General features: G+C 33.8%; 1 long non-coding RNA gene across 2 annotated transcripts; it reads right to left on the bottom strand.

Moving 5' to 3' along the window:
- Positions 1–10,280: 10,280 nt before the first annotated feature.
- Positions 10,281–14,129, bottom strand: LOC133834670 (uncharacterized). Of its 2 annotated transcripts, XR_009893409.1 has the most exons (7): positions 13,574–14,129; positions 13,184–13,312; positions 12,287–12,333; positions 11,427–11,483; positions 11,042–11,289; positions 10,792–10,929; positions 10,281–10,604 (listed from the first exon to the last, which is right to left on the bottom strand). It is a non-coding gene; the product is annotated as an uncharacterized LOC133834670 (long non-coding RNA). The 2 variants fall into 2 exon arrangements; XR_009893408.1 differs by lacking the exon at positions 13,184–13,312.
- Positions 14,130–22,301: the final 8,172 nt, after the last annotated feature.

Here is a 22,301-nt window from a genome sequence, read left to right as displayed (position 1 = left end):
AAAAATTTTCTGAAAGGGAAACGTATGTGGGGTTATGTTTCTGGATCTTCCACAAAACCGAAGGACGATAAGGATGAGAGCTTTGCAGAACAGTTGGATCTTTAGGATGCCAACAATTCGAAAATCATCACTTGGATCAACAACTCGATTCAACAATCAATCGGTATCCAATTGGCGAAATATGAGATGGCGAAGGAAGTTTGGGAGCACTTGGAAAGGCTGTATACACAGTCTAATTTCGCAAAGCAGTATCAGTTGGAGATTGACATTCGGGCCCTTCAACAGAATAGCATGACCGTTCAGGAATTTTATTCTGCTATGTCTAATCTGTGGGATCAGCTTGCTTTGACTGAATCAGCGGAGTTACGGGCATTTTCCCCTTACATTGCTCGGAGAGACGCACAATGTCTGGTTCAGTTTTTTATGGCTCTTCGAGATGAGTTTGAAGGTCTTCGTGGAACAATCCTGCATCGCAGTCCTCTTCCGTCGATTGATTCGGTGGTTAATGAGTTGTTAGCAGAAGAGATTCGCTTGAAGTCTCGTTTTGATAAAGGGGGGGCGGAAAAGGGGATTCTTCCTTCTCCGAATCCCTCTGTCTTTGCAGTTCCTCATCGGCCAGCCTCCAACAATCAGCACAAGACTCAAGCCAAGGTTGGCTACGACGAATGCAGTTTTTGCAAGCAAAAGGGACACTGGAAGGCTCAATGTCCCAAACTGTTGAACAGGGTGCAATCACCGAATCAGTCCCCTCACTGGAAATCTGGCAACCAACCTCATCGACCTCTTCATTCTATGTCTTCGAACATGGAAGCTATTGTTCCACCTGCAAATTCTGGAAGCACTCCTAGTACCTCGATTGATACACTCACAGAGCAGTTTCAGAAGTTCATTGCCTCGCAGCCACACGCCATGTCAGCCTCCTCACACATAGGTTTGCCTTCTAGTAGTACACCAGGTATATCTTCCTCTATATGGGTCATTGATTCTGGAGCTTCACATCATATGTCACCTAATTCCAATTCCTTCATGTCCATTAAATCAGCACCCTCTGTATCTGTCATGACCGCTGATGGCACTCCCATGCCATTAGCAGGGATTGACTCGATTTGCACTCAAAAAATGTCATTCTCTAATGTATATCATATTCCAAATCTTACTTTGAATCTTGTCTCTGTTGGTCAATTATGTGATTCTGGTTTCTCAATTATTTTCTCTAATTCTTGTTGTTATGTGCAGGATCCTCATTCCAAGAAGCTGATTGGGACAGGCCGTAGGTAGGGGGCTTTACATTTTAGATGAGTTGAGAGTTCCTGATGTTGCAGCTTCTAGTGTCGATTTGTCTTCATTTCGTTTAAGTTCGTCTTCATCTAGTTTTTATTTATGGCATTCTCGTCTTGGACATGTATTTGGTTCACGTTTAAAGTACTTAGCTTCCACAGGAGCATTAGGAAAGTTACAAACCCATGATATTTTAGATTGTTGTGGTTGCAAATTGGCAAAATTTTCTACTTTACCTTTTTATAAGAGTGTTTCTGTTTCTCTTGCACCTTTTGATTTGATTCACTCTGATGTGTGGGGACCATCACCCGTTCTAACAAAAGGTGGATCACGTTATTATGTCTCTTTTATTGATGATTATACTCGTTTTTGTTGGGTCTATCTTATGAAACATCGTTCTGATTTCCTCGCGATTTATCATATGTTTCGTGCTTTTGTTAAAACTCAACATAATGCTGTTATCAAATGTTTTCTATGTGATCTGAATGGTGAATTTACCTCCAATCGTTTCTCTGAATTGCTTGCTTTAGATGGTACCTTACATCAAACCTCTTGTACTGATACACCATAGCAAAATGGGGTTGCCGAAAGAAAACACAGACACATTGTTGAAACTGCTCGTTCTCTCTTATTGTCTGCTTATGTTCCTAGTGAGTTCTGGGGGGAAGCCATTCTGACTGTAGTTCATTCAATCAATAGAATTCCGTCATCTGTCACTTCAGGTCTGTCTCCCTTTGAAAAACTTTATGGTCATGCTCCTGATTATTCTTCATTGAGAGTCTTTGCTTCCACATGTTTTGTTCTCCGTCCTCATGTTGAACGTAGTAAGCTTACTTCTCGTTCCGCTCTGTGTATTTCTTGGTTATGGTAAAGGTAAAAAATGATATCAATGTTATGATCCTATTAGTAAAAAACTCTATGTTTCTCGTCATGTTGTGTTTCTTGAGCATATACCTTTCTACTCTATTCCATCGGACACCCCCAATCTACACAAATCTGATCTCACTCGTATTGATCCATTTGATTCTTGTACTGTTGATACTCTTAACTCTGCAGATGTCGGTTCTCAGCCTGTCGAAGTCCCTTCTGTCCCTACTACTGCCCAAGATGCTTATGAGATTGTGGATCCTGCTCCTCCTCCTCGCTACCCTCAAAGAATTCGTAAGTCCACACAGTTACCAAATTTTGTCTACTCCACTTATTCTGATTCTTTCTCTTCTTTTTTGACTTCTATTCACCAACTCTCTGAGCCCTCTTCCTATAAAGAGGCTATTCTTGACCCTCTTTGGCAGCAGGCAATGGATGAAGAACTCTCTGCGTTGTACAAGACATGTACTTGGGATATTGTTCCTCTTCCTGTGGGGAAGCGTGCTATTGGTTCCCGTTGGGTTTACAAGATCAAGACTAAGTCTGATGGGTTAGTAGAGCGGTACAAAGCTCGTTTGGTTTCTAAAGGCTTTGCTCGGGAGTATGGGATGGATTATGAGGAAACTTTCGCTCCAGTTTCCAAATATACCACTATTCGTACTCTCATTGCTGTTGCGTCTGCTTGACAGTGGTCCATTTCTCAAATGGACGTTAAAAACGCCTTCTTGAACGGAACTCTTCAAGAAGAATTTTACATGGTTCCTCCACCAGGTGTTCCTCATAATTCAGGAGAAGTTTGCAGATTGAAGAAGGCTCTTTATGGGCTTAAACAAGCTCCCCGAGCCTAGTTTGAAAAATTCTCCATCGTGATTACTTCTCTCAGCTTCCACCCCAGTGCACATGATTCAGCTCTCTTTATTAGGTGTACTTCTTCTGGCCGCACTTTACTCTCTTTATATGTTGATGATATGATTATCACCGGTGATGATGCGAATGGGATAACGGAGTTGAAAACGCATTTGACTCGTGAATTTGAGATGAAAGATTTGGGTTCCCTATGGTACTTTTTAGGGATAGAAGTAGCTTACTCTCCTCGTGGCTATCTTCTTTCTCAATCTAAGTACATTGCTGATATTCTCGATCAGGCTCGTCTCTCTGATGCTCGCACTGTTGATACCCCTCTTGAGCTTAATGTCAGGTATTCTTCATCTGATGGTGTTGCCTTGTCAGATCCCTCTCTATATCGCACTCTGGTTGGTAGCTTAGTGTACCTTACTATCACCAGGCTAGACATCGTTTATGCAATTCACATTGTTAGTCAGTTTGTTGCATCTCCCACTACCGTTCATTGGGTAGCTGTGCTTCGTATTCTTCGATATCTTCGGGGAACTCAATTTCAGAGTTTTCTTTTTCCATCTACGTCTACTTTAGAGTTACGTGCCTACTCAGATGCAGATTGGGGTGGTGATTGTACTGATCGCAAATCTACCACTGGTTTTTGCATATTTTTGGGAGATTCCTTATTTCTTGGACGAGTAAAAAATAGACTGTTGTCTCTCGATCGTCTACAGAAGCAGAATATCGTGCCATGGCCTCCACTATCGCTGAAATTGTTTGGTTGCGTTGGTTACTTGCTGATATGGGTGTTATTCTCTCAGATCCCACTCTGATGCATTGTGACAATGTTAGTGCTATTCACATTACTCGCAACTCCGTTTTTCATGAGCGCACGAAACATATTGAGATAGATTGTCATCTTACTCGTCACCAATATCAGAATGGGACCATCACTTTACCATTTGTCACTTCCGCTATGCAGATTGTCGGCTTGTTTACGAAGGCTCATACTATTTCTCGTTTTCGTTTCTTAGTTAGCAAACTCTCGATGCTTCCCGCAAATGCATCGTGAGTTTGAAGGGGGTGTTAATAATATAAGTTTTATTAATATGTAAGGGTAGTTTAGTCTTTTAGCCTCTCATTATTTTGGCTATATATTTTGTTGCTCTTGTACTTTTTTTTTTTTTTTTTATCTCTTTCGTTATAATGAAAACCTAGCCTCCCTTTTGATTCCCTCTCAAATCTTCTTTTGTCTATTTTGCAAAATTATCGGTGGTGACAACCACGACCCCCAGATTTTTGTCTCACGTGACCCACGATCCTCCCACCATGCCCATGCAAGCCCGAACCAAGCACCAACCTGTCTCAGACGAGAGAAAAGCAACACAACCACTAGATGTGAGAGCGACCCGCTAATCTGAACCAAGCAAAGACGAGACCCACAGAATGGAAATCAAATACACAGGCCGATGGGAAGCTTCATTGCCACCAAGATCCAAAGAAACAGAAGAAGCAAACCATTGGAAGAGGGAAAGAAAACATGGCAAAGAGGATATGTGACGACCATGGGGAGATCTGCTGTGTAGCTAACAACACATCCTGACCAGAGCTACACCCAAACCCTAGAAAGGGTTGGCGAGCCCTGGCCGGAAGCAATCACGAAGACAACGACGTCGATGGTCTATAGCGATGAGAGAAAACCCTAGCAAATAGACAATTTTTCAGAAAATATTGCTCATCCTAATTGATTTAAAATTATGTTAAGGTGTAAGTTAGCTCTCAATGTGATCATACTTTAAACTCTATTCACAACAAAATATCTCAAATTCAAATTCCCTATCATCTTAAAAAAAAAAAAACTCAATCTCAGCTATTTATATTTTTATATAAAAAAATTTAACATAATGGGGCCTAGTTTTTATTTATTTATTATTATCTAGTTTTGTTACATATTTTTTTTATAAGTATTCTTATCATTAATCAAATAAATTTAATGTGTCTTTTTATGAGAAATTTAAGCTGTTCTTGAACTTTGAAGGATCTTACACAAAATATGATACTTTTATAAAATATTATACAAAGTGGTATTTTAAAATTTCAGAGCTTTTACAAAGAAAAATTGGCATTTATAAGAAATTTGGAATCCTTTCAAGTGAGGACTCTAGGTACAAACCTAGTCCGCGCTTATACAAGGGCTGATATTATGAGTTACGAATGTTTTGTAGAAAAGGATAGTAGGTCGTTGGAGATTGGACAACAAAAATGGTCGGCATCAAATGGTGATTATGTTATTTAGTCTTATTTATTTTGTATGGTAATTCTTTTGTGAAGTGCTAATTTTTACTGATATAGTTTTGGTGGTGATTTTACATAAGGTAATATATTATGTGTGTACATATATAAATATTTTTATCCTAATGGTTTTGTACTTTTTTTTTAATAACTAATTGGAAATTTTTTATAATGAAATTTAAATTATGGTTGAAAGTCTTAAAAATGAGTTGTTTGAGGTTTTTTTCCCTTTCTAACCGTGTTATCAATTATTGTCATTAACATATGTGTTTTGTGCATTAATAAAGAGTTCGATGATGATAACACTAGAAAGATAAACCTTCTTTAATGTGGAAAAAAGAAAAATACGCTTTATATCATTATTTAAAATCCAAAATAAAAAGGGAAGTTTGGGAGATAGAGATAACTATTATTATTAGAACAATTAGCAGTTAAATCTTCTTATTTTTACATTTTATTACACTTAACTCTTTTCATTTTATTTTATTTTTGTTAGCAAATCCACACACCAGTTAATTTCAAACTATGCTAGCGAGGACACATATGGAGTTAAGGTTTTGGCATCAAAACCCCTTATCCGGACATTTTATTACATTTAATATCCAATTCTTTAAAAAAAGAAAATACTAGTATGCCCCTGTATTTTTTTTAATACACGATCAACCATTGTGTTTTGTTAATTGATAATTCAGATTCCGTGTTTTACAAAATTGATCAAAATAGTATCATAGACCAAATTTTGGTCAAAATATAATTTTTCCTTCTCAACTCCTCAATTACCTTTTCCGTCACTGTGAACCCATTTTATCTCCAACGACTTAAGAATTGATCTTATAATTGAAAATATTTTAACAAAAATTGGGTCTAGTATACTATTTTGATCTATTTTGTAAAACACATGGTTCAAATTATTCTTTAACAAAACACAAGAATTAATCGTGTATACGGAAAAAAAATATAAGGGCCAAAATTGTATTCTTCTTATTTATATATATATATTTTAAAAGAAACTTATTTTCGAGTTTAGTTTCACTCAAAATCTAAGGGTGTGATTGGTATAGGATTTGGAAATGATTTTATGATTTTAAAAACTTAAAATTTGTGGGACCTACCAAAATATTTGATTGGTAGATTATTTTTGAAAACTGTATCCTAATCAGAATTCTAATTTTGTGTTATAATTTAGAAAACAACAATTTTGCGTTTTCTCTGTTTTGTGATTTTTTCTCCAAAAACTTAAAATCAAAACCAGGATTTGTTTGTTCTCTCTACTTCTATCCTTTGTATCATTGCTTGTATTTATTTTATTTTTTTTTGCCAATTTTTATGACTTGAGAATATTCCCATTAGTAATAAGGTGTTTATGGAACATTTTATGACATTTATGCACAATTCAAAAATAAGTTGTGCTGGTATTTTTATAGATGACAATGCAATATTGTTATAAATCTAATCAATAATTATTATTAAATTTTAATTTATCAATATAATTAAATTTTACTTAATTAAATCTATTGATAAATCAAAATTTAATATTATACAACCTATGTATATAAAATATATAAAATTAAAATAATATTCAAATTCAGCTGTTCCAATTACATATTCAGTTTATGTTATATTTTCAAATTTAATACCAATCACAGATTCATTTTTTTAAAACTCAAAAATAGTTTACTGACATTGAACCAATCACATTTTTAGAAATATGATTTTAGTCACTAAATTCAGATTTTTATTTTAGAATCTCACTATTCAAAAATACAGTTTTCTAATCGCGAACCAATCAGACCCTAAACAATTCAAGAATTCATTCGAAATCCGATTCAAAATGCATTCGGATTGGGCAATCTAAATTCGAATTGGGCTTTGAATTTCGAGTGTTGGGTTTGGGCCAGACAATTTTTTTGGGTGGGCTAGATGTGATGAGCATGCTTTGCAGTCCTACTCAAAATAACATAAAAAAGACACCAAAAAAAAACATGAGGAGAGAAACCAATTAAAGGATATGCTATACATTTAGAGAATGTAGCTACTAAAAAAAATGAATAATGCTATAAGCAAAGTTAAAGTATCTAACCCCATAAAATAATATTTTATGTGTAGCCCACTTGTTATAATTTAATAAATGGTACTTGACATTATAAATTATACATAAAATGTCATTTATAAAATTTAATAACCCGTTATTATTGTTAAATATTTGAACTTAGTATTAATTACCCTCAACAAAATCATAAACAAGTGAGAAAAGGCTCTTTCCTTGAATTTGGATCCATCCATCCGGCAGTTGTGGGAGGTCAAATAATTAAGGTAACTAGAAAGACAAAAGTGATGGGAGTGGCCAAAAAAGGTCGTAAAGTGGGAAAGTCGGTTTGCCAATTTAAAAAAGAAAAGAAAATGGTAATTTTGTAAAATAGTTGAAGACCAAGGTGAATTATGGAAAAGTGGAGGGAGAGGGAGTGAAAGAAAAGACAAAAGTGAGAGAAAAAGAAGAAAAATGAAAAATGTGAAGCTGATTCATCATCATCATCATGGTGTGGCTTAAGGATTGCGAGAGGAAGCGACAGCGAATCACAAGCCAAGTTCCCATAGCACACTGAAATCTCCTAACCCTTCTGGCCAACTTGGCACCACTTTAGTGGCTATTGAGTTATGCCACGTATCAACTCACCACCTCAACCTAGAAAACACACTCCATTATTTGTCTGTATGTGTAAGAGAGAGAGAAAGAATGAGGAAACCCTGAGCTGAGCCAACCTTTTTCATGATGTTAATTGATTGGGTTGAGTAGAGTAAATGGGCCACATTGGTTTGTTCTCTTCTCGTCTCTTCACTTCTTGGCCACTTGACCTCATTTTTGGCCCATCTCCTTTTTTAGCTTTGTAAATTTGACACGTACTCAGTTGGTGTTAGTGGCAATTCTGGGTGACAAGAGGCCTAACTTGGAATATTATTATTTCCTAAATCTTACAAACAGTTTGTTTTGTTTTGTTATTTTTTTTACTTAGATATTTAATACGACAGGGATTGCTCTTAAAATGACTAGTCTAATTTGTTGTTCTAGAAATTTCAAAGTCTTCTAGGCTTTTCCCTATGAGTTGGTCTCTAAATTGTGAGTTGATAACTTGACAAAACCTTGCATTATTATTGGATTTTGAGAAATACAATAACGTTGTTTCTAACAACAAAGAGTAGGTTTACGTTGAGTATGATATTTCCATTCAAGTGGGCCATATTTGTGTGTCAATTTTTAATTTCATATGAAAATTAATTAATTTAATATCACCGTCATTAACACTAAAATGAAACTTCAAAAACCAATATATAACTATGTAATGTCTTTTATGTTGACAGTAATTTATTTGATAACATTGTTATTGAGCAATCTTGTTTGTGAGACTATGATATCATATTTCATATAAATGGAACGAAGCAAAGAGTGTACAAGCGATTGAAAAGAAGAAAATTTGATTTGATTTTTTTATAAAAAGAAAACCTCAAAAAGTCTAAAAAGTTTTATAAATAATAAGTTGTTTTCTTCAAACAAAAACAAAACTTACCTAAAATCTACTAAACCTAATTTTAGTTATTTATACATTGTATATGTGTTTTAAAGTGGTATGGTCAAACAATTTTTATTATAATGTTTTTATTGTCAGCAGTCTATGGTTTTTACAGCTTTTATTATATAAAACTTGTGGAGGAATCTCTGTAAAATACCTCTCAAGAGATGCATGCTCACCGTACTGAATTCCAAGCACAGCATCAACGCATGATTGAGTGGGCCAGCAACCAAGATGTCTGTTTCAGAATGAATGTCATGCACCTTGGTAGAGAGATGGTGGACTATCCACCTGCACCACAGTGGTTTCAGCAGTATCCACCAACTATTCCCATGATTCAATGATAACGAGGAGGAAGGTAAAGATGTTTAGGCAAATATGCCTAATGAGTGAGAATTTACTTCGGTTGAGGGAGTTTTTCTTTTTCTTTATCTTTTCTTTAATTTTTCATTGAAGGCAATATACTGTTTAAGTACGAAGGAATGAAACAACTTAAACTGAAGTGCTTTGTTTTATTTTTATTATGTCGTTTTTTTCCATGTTTAATTTGTTTTAGGTTGTCATAAGCATGGTTGTGTTGAAAGTTGTTTATCAATGATAAAACTTTTGATTGAGATGAGACTACTAGGAAATTGATGAATTCTGCATGAATTGTGTGCTTAACTCTTGTGTGGTTGTTATTTAAGCTTGATCTTCGATTTTTAAACATAATATGTGTACAATTAGATTTATCTTTTCACTAGTATTTGGAGATATTTATCCATCCTATTACTTATATATAACTACTACAAAAATGGGATTTCCCAATAGTAAAACTATCGCTATTAAACAACAATGACAGTCGACTGACTGTCGTATTTGCCTATGCCAGCGTAGGGGTAACTACGCCAACAGTTAATAAATGTCACTGTTGCTAGCTACGCTGATAATTATTAGGTGTCGCTGATACTGGCAATGCCGATAGTTATTAGGTATTGTCATTACTTGCAAAAAAAATTATTTATTTTTATTTTAAATTAAAAATTATGATTTAAATAAAATATTTATATACAAATTTAAAAAATTATAGATTAAAATAACAAAATTTATACAAAGTACTTACAAATCTAATAAAACAAATTTTGAACAAATATAACACTACTACTTGACTTAAAAATCATATAGCCTTGTCTATAAACATAATCATCTTAACCTTCAAAAATATATAACTAGATTTACAAAATAAATAATTAACAACTCAAAAAAAAAATCATTTACTCTATAATAAAAATTACAAATAAAATAAAACACTAAATTTATCAAACAACATATCTTTTTTCTTCTTGTCCTTGTACTCACCCTCGTCACTAATAGTCTTTTCAAAATAAGAATTAGATGTCATGAATTTCTTTATAAGATCATCCATGAAACATGAAAAATCACATTATAATACACTAATCATGAAAGATTATAACTAGATTTTTATTGTAATGTAAATAAATAAGTTTACTCACAAGTGTTACACAACTCTCTTGCTACCAATGTCTCAATCCAAATCATAAGTTTACTCTCTTATTCTTTTAATATTTTTCCATACTCAACAATTTCAATGAACTAATTTTATCTCTCTAATACTATATTTCATTCAAGGTATATTAAAACAAAATAAAAAAGTCAATATATACCAAAACATTATAGGACCCAAGTCTCCAATACTTACAAAAACACAAGTTCTTGTAGAAATTTGGCATCATGAACTTAGTGTGCAACATCACTCGCTAACTCCTGCAAAAATTTAATATTCTACATGAAATAAGAACTATATTCCAAAATAACTAATAAGAAATGAGCATGAAGTTCCATACTTTTACAAAAGTGATACTTTTTTTATATCAAATAATTGTGGTTAGATCTACTGATTTTTTCTCTTTAACACAAAAATCAAAGAACGGTTATATTCTGAATCTCTTACCTTATATTCCCAGTTGCTTGGGACATTTTGATCTGAAAAATGGAGGGGGAATATTACAAATGGAGCTATAACAGGTTCAATCTCCCAGATTGAGACCCTATTATGCCATTCCCCAGCAGTTGATTCGTCCCAACCAACCTAATCAAGTATACAAACAAATGTTGTTAGTATTCTACAATAATAATAAGAAAAATACTAATAACATCAAATGAAGAGAGGACAAAAGAAACAAGTTGCCCCATCAGCTAACCTGCAAATTACACCATTGTGAATTCTTCCATCTAGCAGGATCAAGATCACTAATATCCGTGATTGTACCCATATACCTGCCAAAGGAATTCATTTTGCAGGCCAAAATTCATTTTGCTGCACCGCGGGGCACAGAGAAAGCTCCATGAGTACTTGTATCACTTGCTGTCAGTATTTTACAGAAAAACTCAGGTTGGGGTTTATTTGTCTTGAGAGCAAGGTCAACCTCAGCAGTGCATCTTTATCGACCTACAAACGAAAGAATTATGAATTTGCATTACTTTCCAAACTCAAATGACAATCTTTATAAATTTATAAGGATACAAATCAATAACTTTTAGAAGACAACAAAACAAAGAATGACTTGGTTTAAATAAATTGCTTACGGTATGAACCGGTTGGAGTGTCATGTGAGCATATACTTCATTTATCTCTGGGTCAGCCTAATAAAGAACAAACAAGAAATAAGATAAAACTTAATTAGAAACTATTCAAACGAATATGTTTCCAAGTGAAGATCAATATAAAAGGTTAGCTATACATGAAGGGTCACATTGTGAAGAAGACACAACAGCTTGGATGGCAAATTTAGGTAGTTGGGGATTTGAGCATCTACATCTTTCTTCATATCAGACATGAGAAGACAGTTATAACTTAAAAGACCCCAAATTGTAAAACAAACCAACTTGTTAATATATAATCAATATCAATTATTATATTTAGTTACAAATCTAACAACTTTAATTTGTAAATATTCATTATTCTAGTCTGTTTCCTAGTTATTTTAGTCTGTTTCCTAGTTAACCCGTTTCACATTTTCTCCTTCTGTTTTCAATCATAAGTTGGATTCAGGTTGGCATGGATATAAAAGAAACTTGAATTATATTGCTAGAGCTTGGTAGAGTACACAACAAAACACCTTGAAACCACCATTTACTTATTACAATGAGATATGCTATAATCAATCTTGATTCCCAGAGTTACATCACATTTCCAATTGATTGAGTTCAACCAATCAAATCACAACACAAATTTCAGCAATAAATTAACAAACTAGCTCATTCAATTACAATGCACAACTAGCTCATTCATGAGTAGACATAAGCTTATAACAACACAAGCATAGAAACTTACTTGCTGATAAAGACCTGAATAGTCAATATCTATAATAAAAACTTACTTGCTTTGATTAGAGTGATCATTGCAAATCTACACAAAATAGTCAATATCTATAATAAAAACTTACTTGCTGCAGCTAGGGATTTCATTGCAAATCTTTTCTTCTGCAACTCTCTACAGAAAAATCAATACCAAAATAAGAAAAAGTTAAATAAACTATAGTAACATTTTTTAATGTACTTATAAATTACTCCAATAGCCAAAATAGAATGCGTAAAACTAGACTAACCTTATTAGTTTACTTGTAATGATAAAAATAGAATACAAAAAGTTAAGATGATAAGGTACCATCTTAATGCTTACAACCAAGTACTCCCATAGCTAATTAAATCAGAAAAACCCAAGTCTTTAATAATTTAAGACTAAAACATCCAAAGAACCACCCATTTATCTGTAATTCATTCTTGCCCTTTTTTTCTAGGTGATTTTCCATCCCTCTTTTTGTGCGTATGAATTATGAATGTCAAGAAGTATACTTTTGAAAAACTCAAATCAAATGCCAACCAAATCCAGGTTTAACACAAAGTACATGCCAAGCTACTGCATAAGGTTTATACTAACTCCCAAATCCCACGACTGTGTTAATATTCAACAGCAGAACCAACTACAGAGTCAATACTTGATTTGTAAAGTTAAAGGAGTTGCGGTGAGGTACTGAGGTGCATACTATTTTATTAATTTAAAGAAAGATCATATAATGAAGTTTTTATTTATGGTATTGGAGGCTTTCTACTTTATATATCTTTAGTTGAATTTGTTAATTGCTCTTTGTAAGCACTAAGCATTAGATTTCTCTTATTAGTTTAAGAATATAATCTATGGTGGCAATAATACTTTAGAGATCATTGATATCCAGCAACCGATAAATTTATTAGCAGCAATATATGGACATTTTCTTTCAAAGGGAAACAAAATTTATCATAGGAAAAAAAATCAAAGATGAAACTTTTAGCAACCAATGTACCTAGTATAATAAAGTTGCTAGCAGTATTTATCTTTAAGGGGTTGATTCGCTTGATTGGGCTCCAAAGAGTATACTCAAATAACAAGCTCCAAAGAGTATACTCAAATAATGAGTGGAATAAAAGAAAACCTGCCAATTTGTACACAAGAAATATGCACATGTAATTGAAATTTTTTGCTTGTTGATTCTGCTAAACATACAACAGTAAATATTACTACACCTAGACCATCCAGCGGTAGCTAGGATTCAAAGAAACAATAATGTTGATAAACTCACAAGTTCTCAAAGAACTGTCCAACTTAATCCATCCATAAACACTTTCCTACTTGTTTCTTTTGACAATAGCGACACTTAAAAGAGCAAAAAACAAGGGAGAGAAAGAAAGAATACCTGCACGTTGCATTACCAGTTCCAAATGAAATCAGGTTCCCATCTGTTAAACTTGTTTCTTTTCGTGGGAACTCATGGACTTTCTCCATTGACCCAAGGCTCTTGTTAATCAATAATCTCTTTGACTTCTCATCATTTGACATCCATAAAGTAGAATCATCAGAAGTCATTTTTACTTCACACTCCATTTTCTGTCGCTCAGTAATATACGACTGTTGAAACCGGGAATCAACAAAGTCATTTTCAAGCTGCTCATTTTTCTCAGACCAGCGGTTCTCAATTCCATCCATATGTGGAACCTGAAATTGATTAGCAACTAACGGGTGCTGAGGACCAACACCATGAACTCCAGAAGGAAATGGTCCCACTTGATTGGAAGATTTCATTTGTGCACTTGACTCATGCATATCCAAACTTACGGAGAGACTTACAGAGGAGAGAAGTTTGGAAGTTTGACAGAGGAGAGACTTACGGAGAGAAGGTTGGGGTTTGGGGTCTGAGAGGAGAGAGTGAGACCCAATTTTTGTTTGGGGTCTGAGAGGATTTGAGGTTTGGGGTATATGGGATATTAGGGAGGGAAAAACAAATTTTGGGGGTTTTTTATTTGGCTTCGCGGGGAATAGTATTATTAAGTACTATTAATAAAATTTTATTTAAAAAAACTTCTTTTATTAAATATATAATAACTAATTGAATTAATAATTAAAAAAATTAGACAATTAATGAAAACTTATTTTTTAACTAATAACTATTCTATGTTGCAAATTAATAATTAATACTTTTTTATGAATATATTTGTATAATATAAAATTTTAAAATAATTTTCAATATTTAACCAATAAATAGAACAATTCATTTTCAATATTACACTAATTTTATAAATATGATAAAGAATAGTGTAGTTAAATTAAATTTAAGTATATTGTTCTTTATATCATAGCTAATTTAAATTTTAATATAAAAATTATTAATTATAAATACAAAAGTTAATAATATGAAAAATTTAGAAACAAAAATCTAGTTTTAAATTTTTTTAATAAATACATAATTTTTATAAATATATATTTACATAATTTCATTTAAAAAAAAAATTAAGTATTCATTTAACAAAAGTAAAACTTTTTAAATTCAATATATTCTCCATTTCTAAATTTTAATGTCACTTATTAATCATTCCAATAAATAATACATAATTTGAGACATAAATCCATCTATTATCTCATTATATAATTAAATTTAAATTTTAATATAAAAATTATTATAAATACAAAAGTTAATAATATGAAAAATTTAGAAAAAATAGTTTTAAAAGTTTTTAATAAATGTATATCATTTTCATAAATATATATTTAAAAAAATTTAGTTTATTTTCAAAATTAAATTATTTATTAATTATAGTTTTAGATTTTTTTATTTGAATTTTGACGACATTTTATAACTGACGTTATTGGACTTTTATTAACTGTCGGCGTTGAGGTCAATAACGACAATTTCTAACTGTTGGCATTGGTCTTGAATTAACTGTTGGCGTTGGAGTCAATAGCGACACATTTAACTGTCGGCATTGGTCTCGAATTAACTGTCGGCGTTGGGGTCAATAACGACACATTTTAACTGTCGGCATTGGTCTCGAATTAACTGTCGGCGTTGGGGTGAATAGCGACAGTCAAAAGCAACGGTGACAGTTATTAACTGTTGGCGTAGAGTCCCGCTAAGCAATTACAACAGTTAACAGAGTTGACTGTCGTGGTTAGGTGTCGGGAAAGCCCAGTTTGTAGTAGTGTATCTTGACCACTCTAGAAACTATTGATTAATTGTTTGAGGCGAAATCCTAAGTACACATGATTAGGAAGATGATTAAGGCATGTTCTTTGGATTGTTTGAGCCTTTCAAGCTTACCTATGAAATTAAATATCCTAGTTTCCTATTTTTGAGTCATAATGACTAATCTTTTTCTTTTATAAGCCAATATCTAAAACTTTTGCAGCTTAAATTTTTTATCCTTTTCGTGACCCATTACACCATAGTTTTATATGATTGTTTGATTTGGTGGTTTGGGTTATGGACTGTAAGAAGGGGAAGTTGTATTGGTTTGTTGTATTATAATGTGAAAGTATATGATCTACTATTTTTCCCTTTGAGTTGAATTGAAAATAAAGAAAAAAAAGTTTTGCAAAAGTATAAGTGTGGGGGAAATAGTAAGATCAATGTGAAAAGAAGGAAAGAGAGAGATTGTGTATTCTTGAAGTATATGGGAAGTTTGTGGGAATATCTAGAGAATAGAAAAAATATATAGGCTATGGTGTGATTTAAGCTTAAATATTCATTTTTCATCTACCTTCAACCTTAGCCTTACATTACAAGCTTTTAAATATCTTTTGATTCTTGATTATGTGTGTTTACATTAGTGGAGAACAATTGGTTAATGTCTATGGAGTGGATGTTTTTCATGAAAATATTATTATATATGAGACTTTAAAACATACTATGGCATGTATAAATTGATTCAAATGTTTGTGTTTTGGTAGGTTTAATTGTGCATTATCATAAATAGATTGAGTTTAAGTGGTGACTAGGCATTGAGTTGAAATTATGAGGAATGTGGAATTTGAATTTTTCTTATGAAGTATTTGTTTGATCAATCTTTGAGACAACTAACGCTTTCGACAAAACCATTACTTATGTTTTTATTTGTTTAGTTTTTAGTTTTTATTAGTTGTTTTGCTAAGGGACTAGCAAAGTCTAAGTGTGGGGGAATTTGATAAGGAAATTTTGGATATTATATTTGTTATCCTTTTGCATTTAGATAATCTTGGATATTAATTTCAAGTGTTTTTAGGTGTTTATAGCTTTGTTTTACGAGTCTTTGATTTTTAAGTCATAAAATATTTTATAAGGTATTATTGATGAATTTGATGTATTTTTGTGGTTAGGAATTGATGTGCAATGATAGGACTCGAGAAAATGAAGTTTGGGACGAGTTTGAAGTGTTTTAGAAGTCCCTAAACCCGAGGTTTGAGCTTAGAGTTAAAGATCACGTAGAAAAAGCACGCGAGAATATTTTGAGCTGTGGCCGCGTGTTTAACGCCCAAATCGTGACAACCACTAAGCGGTGGTTGTAGTATAATCGGGTGATCGATCCACAAGGAGGTAACCTAAACTCAAAAGATTAGTAGAAAATAACACAAAAATTAGTAACAATAAATAAATAAAAAGATGGAAATGAAAAGATGTTTGAGATTTTGATGTTGTCTTTTTTATGAAATGATAAAATGAGATAGGTGAAATAAAGGTAAGAAGTAATCAAGAGTTTGAGAAATGGAAAGGTTTCAAGAATCATCCATATGCTTGCTTAGTTACTTGGTTACTTGATTTACAAAAATACACAAGTAAATAGTTCAGATCCCAACATTTACTTGAAAAATCTAACATTAAAGTCCATATTATTTTCTAACAAAAGTCCATTTGAGTTATAAAGTTCTTTACTTTAAAAACACAATGTTAATCTTATGAAAAATCTAAAAATGACAAAATACCTAAGGGCAATAATGCAATAAAAGATTAGACATAAAATTATGTATCAATATTACTTTTACTAATTAGAATCACATAGAAAGAGCATGACTAATCCTATATACTATTAGCATAAGTAAATAAAGATAACAAAATAGAGATGGAGATGAAAGAACATAAATAACTCAAATATTTTATATTAAGAACATAGTAAATCAAAGTAGCAAAATAACATCACTAGCATATGGAATCATCCCTAACCTTCCTAGGAAGATTAGGCTATTATGCTCATGGTTCTCACAAAATTCTAAGAAGAAAATATGAGAAGAAAGTGAGTAGAAATTTTGCTATAGTTTCTTTACTCTAAAAATTACACACCAATTGTGAAGAAGGAGTCCCTATTTATAGAGGGATAAAAAGACTAAAAAGAAATTAAACAACAAAATGGGGTTTACAAAATAAATCTGAAATATTAATAATAAAATATGATTTTGAAAAATCAAATCTTATTATTAATATTAACCTAGCTATTTTGGTGTATGGTCATTTTTCCCTTTCCTAAAATACCACAAAAACATGAGCTTTAAAGCTCAAAATAGTAATTTTGCAAAGCCCAATACCCACAAAACATGGGTTGAAAGTAGCTGGTGACACAAGAGGGTTTTGACCCATTCCCAGCCAATGGGGAGGCGCCACGTAGGCGCTGGCTGGGAGAAGATAAGGCTGAAGAGATTGGGCTGCTGGGTTGCTTGGGAGGACTGGAAAATGCGTTGGACCTGGAGGGTCACGCTGGCCCGCTGGAGTGAAGGAGCTGAAGCTCCTGCGTTTGGGCCTAGGCTGGGCCGCTGGGTGCCTTGGGCGTTGCTGAAGATGGCTAGAAGGTGTGGACGGTTGGAGGAGAAAGCTGGGGAAGCTTGGCAGAGGCAATTGTTGGGCTTGGGCCTGGGCAATATTACTTCAAGAATCTCATTTTTTCATCTATATTTTTCAGTTTTACTATTTCTTTCTTCTAACTCTTTATTAATGTCGAAATGTAAATTGTTTCCTGAAAATCAAACATAAATTAAATTAAAATAAATATTTTCAATTAAAAAAAAATATTACAACAAATTCATGAAAATTTTAATTTAAACTTAATTTATTTTACACTTTAAAACTAATAAATTGATATTTTTGAGCACTAATCACAACCCCCAGCTAGTTTATTGCTAGTCCCTAGTAATTCAAGCGAAAAAGAAAATTGTCAAGTTGAATAATCAAGTCAAACCAAGCAAAATCATCTAAGCATTTTCAAAGTATCAGCAAGAAGTCAGAAATTACTATCTAAGCTACTATAGTTGTGTGTGTGTGCACCAAACCATATTCTTTTTATCACAAGTCATAACACAAATAGTATCGAAAAATCTCAAAAGTATAAAGGTCTCAACTCCAAATTTCTCACAGGCATTGAAAGTATTTGTATGGGAACGATTACACTCTTGGAGTTGGAAATGTAACAGTTTACGCTCAAATGAGAAAAGATAAACTTTTTAGGACAAGCAATTTGAACAAATATTGATCACAAGATAGGCAAATCAACTTATTGGAATTCAAATGACAAACAACATTTGAGATTTACATGAGAAAACTCCAAAAACAAAATGACAACTAATTAGAAATGATAAATAAGAAAGTGAACTATAATGATAATAAAATTTATTTTTTTTGATACAATTACACAAAATAATAGTAATAGAAATATATATATATTTTTTCAACAACTACAAAATAATAGAAGGAAGTGTTGCTCTTGTTCTCTTTTTTTTTTCTTTTTTTTCATTTATCTATTATTTTTTTTTCTTTTTCTTTTGTTTTCTTTTTTTTTTTCATTCTTTTCCCTTTTTTTTTCATTTCTTTTTTTTTACAAGAGACAACACAAAAATGAAAGGAAATTACAAACAAAATCTATTGAACATATATTTAAAAATTATTACAAAGACTCATTCTCAAATGAAAAACATCCCTCTAGTAAATGTCATGTTTTAAATTCCAAAGATGTGACTTTACGAACTCAAATGATCAATAAAAGTTCAAAAAGTTGTTTTCTCAACTCTCACAACTCACCAAGAAATTAAAAACTTTAAACTTGAAATTTCTCTCAACTATTTGTGTTAACAACCAATTTATCACATGTTTGGAAAGTGCACAAAAGAACTCTGAAAATCACTTCTTAATAGCTAAACATAGTAAGAACTGACTCAAACCAACAAATTATACTCATGCTTGGATAATTTTGAGAAAATTTGACTTACAAATTCAACAAGACAAAAATGTTTTCCAAATGAATGCTAATGACACAAAAATAAGATTTTCCAAATGAAAGCCAATGCATGCTCACCATCCCCAACCAAAAACCAGACAGTGTTCTCAATGTCAAAATGAATAACAAATGAAAAAGGTAAGGAAAGAGAACACCTGGATGATGACCATGTCCATGAGGTGAGAGCGAAAATAGCCTGGTAACAATACCCCAAAACAAACAGAATACAAAAACGAAAGCATACAAAAATAAAAGAAAGACAAAAAAATAAATAAATAAAAAGAACAAACACGCAAACCATTCAAATCTTCAGAGTGTATAGATTGGGTCCTTAAGAAGGACCTCCTTAACACGACTCACACTCCCAATGTAATGCTTCAGTCTTTGGCCATTGACTCGAAACATTCTCCCATCGGTTGGGTCTGCGACCTAAACAGAACTGTTGGGAAATACTTGTTTCACGATAAATGGGATAGTCCATCGCGATCGTAGTTTACCGGGGTGCAAGTGCAAGCGAGAATCATACAGATGCACTTTTTGATTTAGCTCAAAGTGTTTTTGCAAGATTTGTTTATCATGAGCGATTTTCAATTTTTCCTTATAAATCCTGGAATTGTCATATGCATCGTTTCTCAACTCCTCAATTTCGGACAACTGGAGTTTGCGATTGATACCTGCGACATTCAGATCAAAGTTTAGGGCTTTGATAGCCCAATGCGCTTTATGCTCGAGCTCGACAGGTAAATGACAGGCTTTTCCAAAGACAAGCCGATAGGGAGACATCCCAAGAGGGGATTTGAAAGCAGTGCGATATGCCCAAAGAGCGTCTAGAAGACGTGTAGACCAATCTTTGCGGTCGGGATTTACTGTCTTTTCCAATATGTGTTTTATCTCCCAATTGGCTAACTCAGCTTGACCATTGGTCTGTGGATGATAGGCATTTGCAACTTTATGAAGTACACCGTACTTGCGCATAAGAGCCTCAAAGGATCTGTTGCAAAAATGAGTGCCTTGATCACTGATGATAGCGCGAGGAGTACCGAACCTTGATAACACATTTTATTTCAAGAATTTGACAACTGTAGCGTTATCATTTGTTCGACATGGTACAGCCTCGACCCATTTGGAAACATAATTCACAGCGAGAAGAATGTAAAGGCAGCCAAACGAAGGTGGAAATGGTCCCATAAAGTCTATCCCCCAACAATCAAATATTTCGATAACAAGAATTGGGTTCAAGGGCATCATGTGCTGACGAGAGAAGGATCCTAAATTTTGGCACCTTACACAAGAACGACAGAAATCATTGGTGTCTTTGAACAGAGTGGGCCGGTAAAGACTGCATTGTAAGATTTTTGCAGCGGTTTTCTTCACAGAGAAGTGACCACCACAAGCATCATTGTGGCAAAAGTTTAGCACACTAGACACCTCATCGTCGTGGATGCATCTTCACATGATTTGGTCAGGGCAATACTTGAATAAGTATGGGTCATCCCAAAGAGAAATTGCGCACCTCGACCAGAAATTTGCGTTTGTCTTGTGAACTCCATTCAGATGGGAGTTCACCTGCTACTAAGTAGTTTACAATGTGAGCATACCATGGTAACTTAGCAAAAGAAAGTAATTGTTCATCGGGGAAATCATCATGAATAGGTGGACCGTCAGCGGGATCGCTGAATTCAAGTTGGGACAAGTGGTCCGCGACGACATTTTCAACACCTTTCTTGTCTTTGATCGTTATATCAAATTCTTGCAGGAGAAGGATCCACCGTATTAATCGTGCCTTAGCATCAATTTTGGAAAGGAGATACTTAAGGGCGGAGTGATCTGTGAAGATCGTAATAGGTGATCCAATCAAATAAGAGCGGAATTTGTCAAGAGCAAAGACAACGGCAAGCAACTCTTTTTCAGTAGTAGAATAGTTCATTTGTGCACTATTGAGAGTTCGGCTTGCATAATAGACAACAAAGGGTTTCCCCTCCCTTCGTTGTCCTAGCACAACTCCCATAGCAAAGTTGTTGGCGTCACACATGATCTCGAAAGGAAGACTCCAATCGGGTGACTGAATGATGGGAGCGAAAGTGAGTGAATTGACAAGCGTTCGGAATGATTCCTCACACTTAGGTTTCCATTCAAAAGTGGCATCTTTGGCTAGGAGGTTGCTTAGCGGACGGGTAATCATGGAAAATGTTTGTATGAACCTCCTATAGAAACCAACATGACCAAGAAATGACCTAACGTCTTTGACAGTCTTAGGAGTCGGCAGGTTGGAGATAAGGTCGACTTTGGAGTGATCAACCTCAATTCCTTTTTCAGAAACAATGTGGCCTAAGACTATGCCAGAAGATACCATGAAGTGGCATTTCTCCCAATTGAGTACAAGTCCTTTCTCAATGCATCGTTTTAAAACAACTTCAAGATGAAGAAGACATGTCTCAAAGGAGTTTCCAAAAACCGTTAGGTCATCCATGAATACTTCCATTGATTTTTCGATCATGTCACTAAAGATGCTCATCATGCATCTTTGGAAAGTAGCTGGTGCGTTACACAAGCCAAGTGGCATACGCCGGAAAGCAAAAGTGCCAAAGGGATAAGTGAAAGTGGTCTTATCTTGATCCTCTAATGCAATCTAAATTTGATAATAGCCAAAATAGCCATCAAGAAAGCAATAGAAGGGATGAAAAGCTACACGTTCAAGGATTTGATCAATGAATGGGAGTGGAAAATGATCTTTGCGGGAGGCGGCATTTAATTTTCTATAATCAATGCACATGCGCCACCCTGTCACCGTGGGGTTCAGTCGCCGCTGAGGGTCTCTTCGGGGGATAGCTTCATTCTCCAGATTGATTCGATGGGAGCAAATTAAAGGGCTAATACTTTTGATATCAGCAAGCGTCCAACCTATCACAGATTTAT

The sequence above is a fragment of the Humulus lupulus genome, chromosome 5, assembly GCF_963169125.1.
Source record: "Humulus lupulus chromosome 5, drHumLupu1.1, whole genome shotgun sequence".
Taxonomy (NCBI): domain Eukaryota; kingdom Viridiplantae; phylum Streptophyta; class Magnoliopsida; order Rosales; family Cannabaceae; genus Humulus; species Humulus lupulus.
This window is presented reverse-complemented; position numbering and strand designations above follow the sequence as displayed.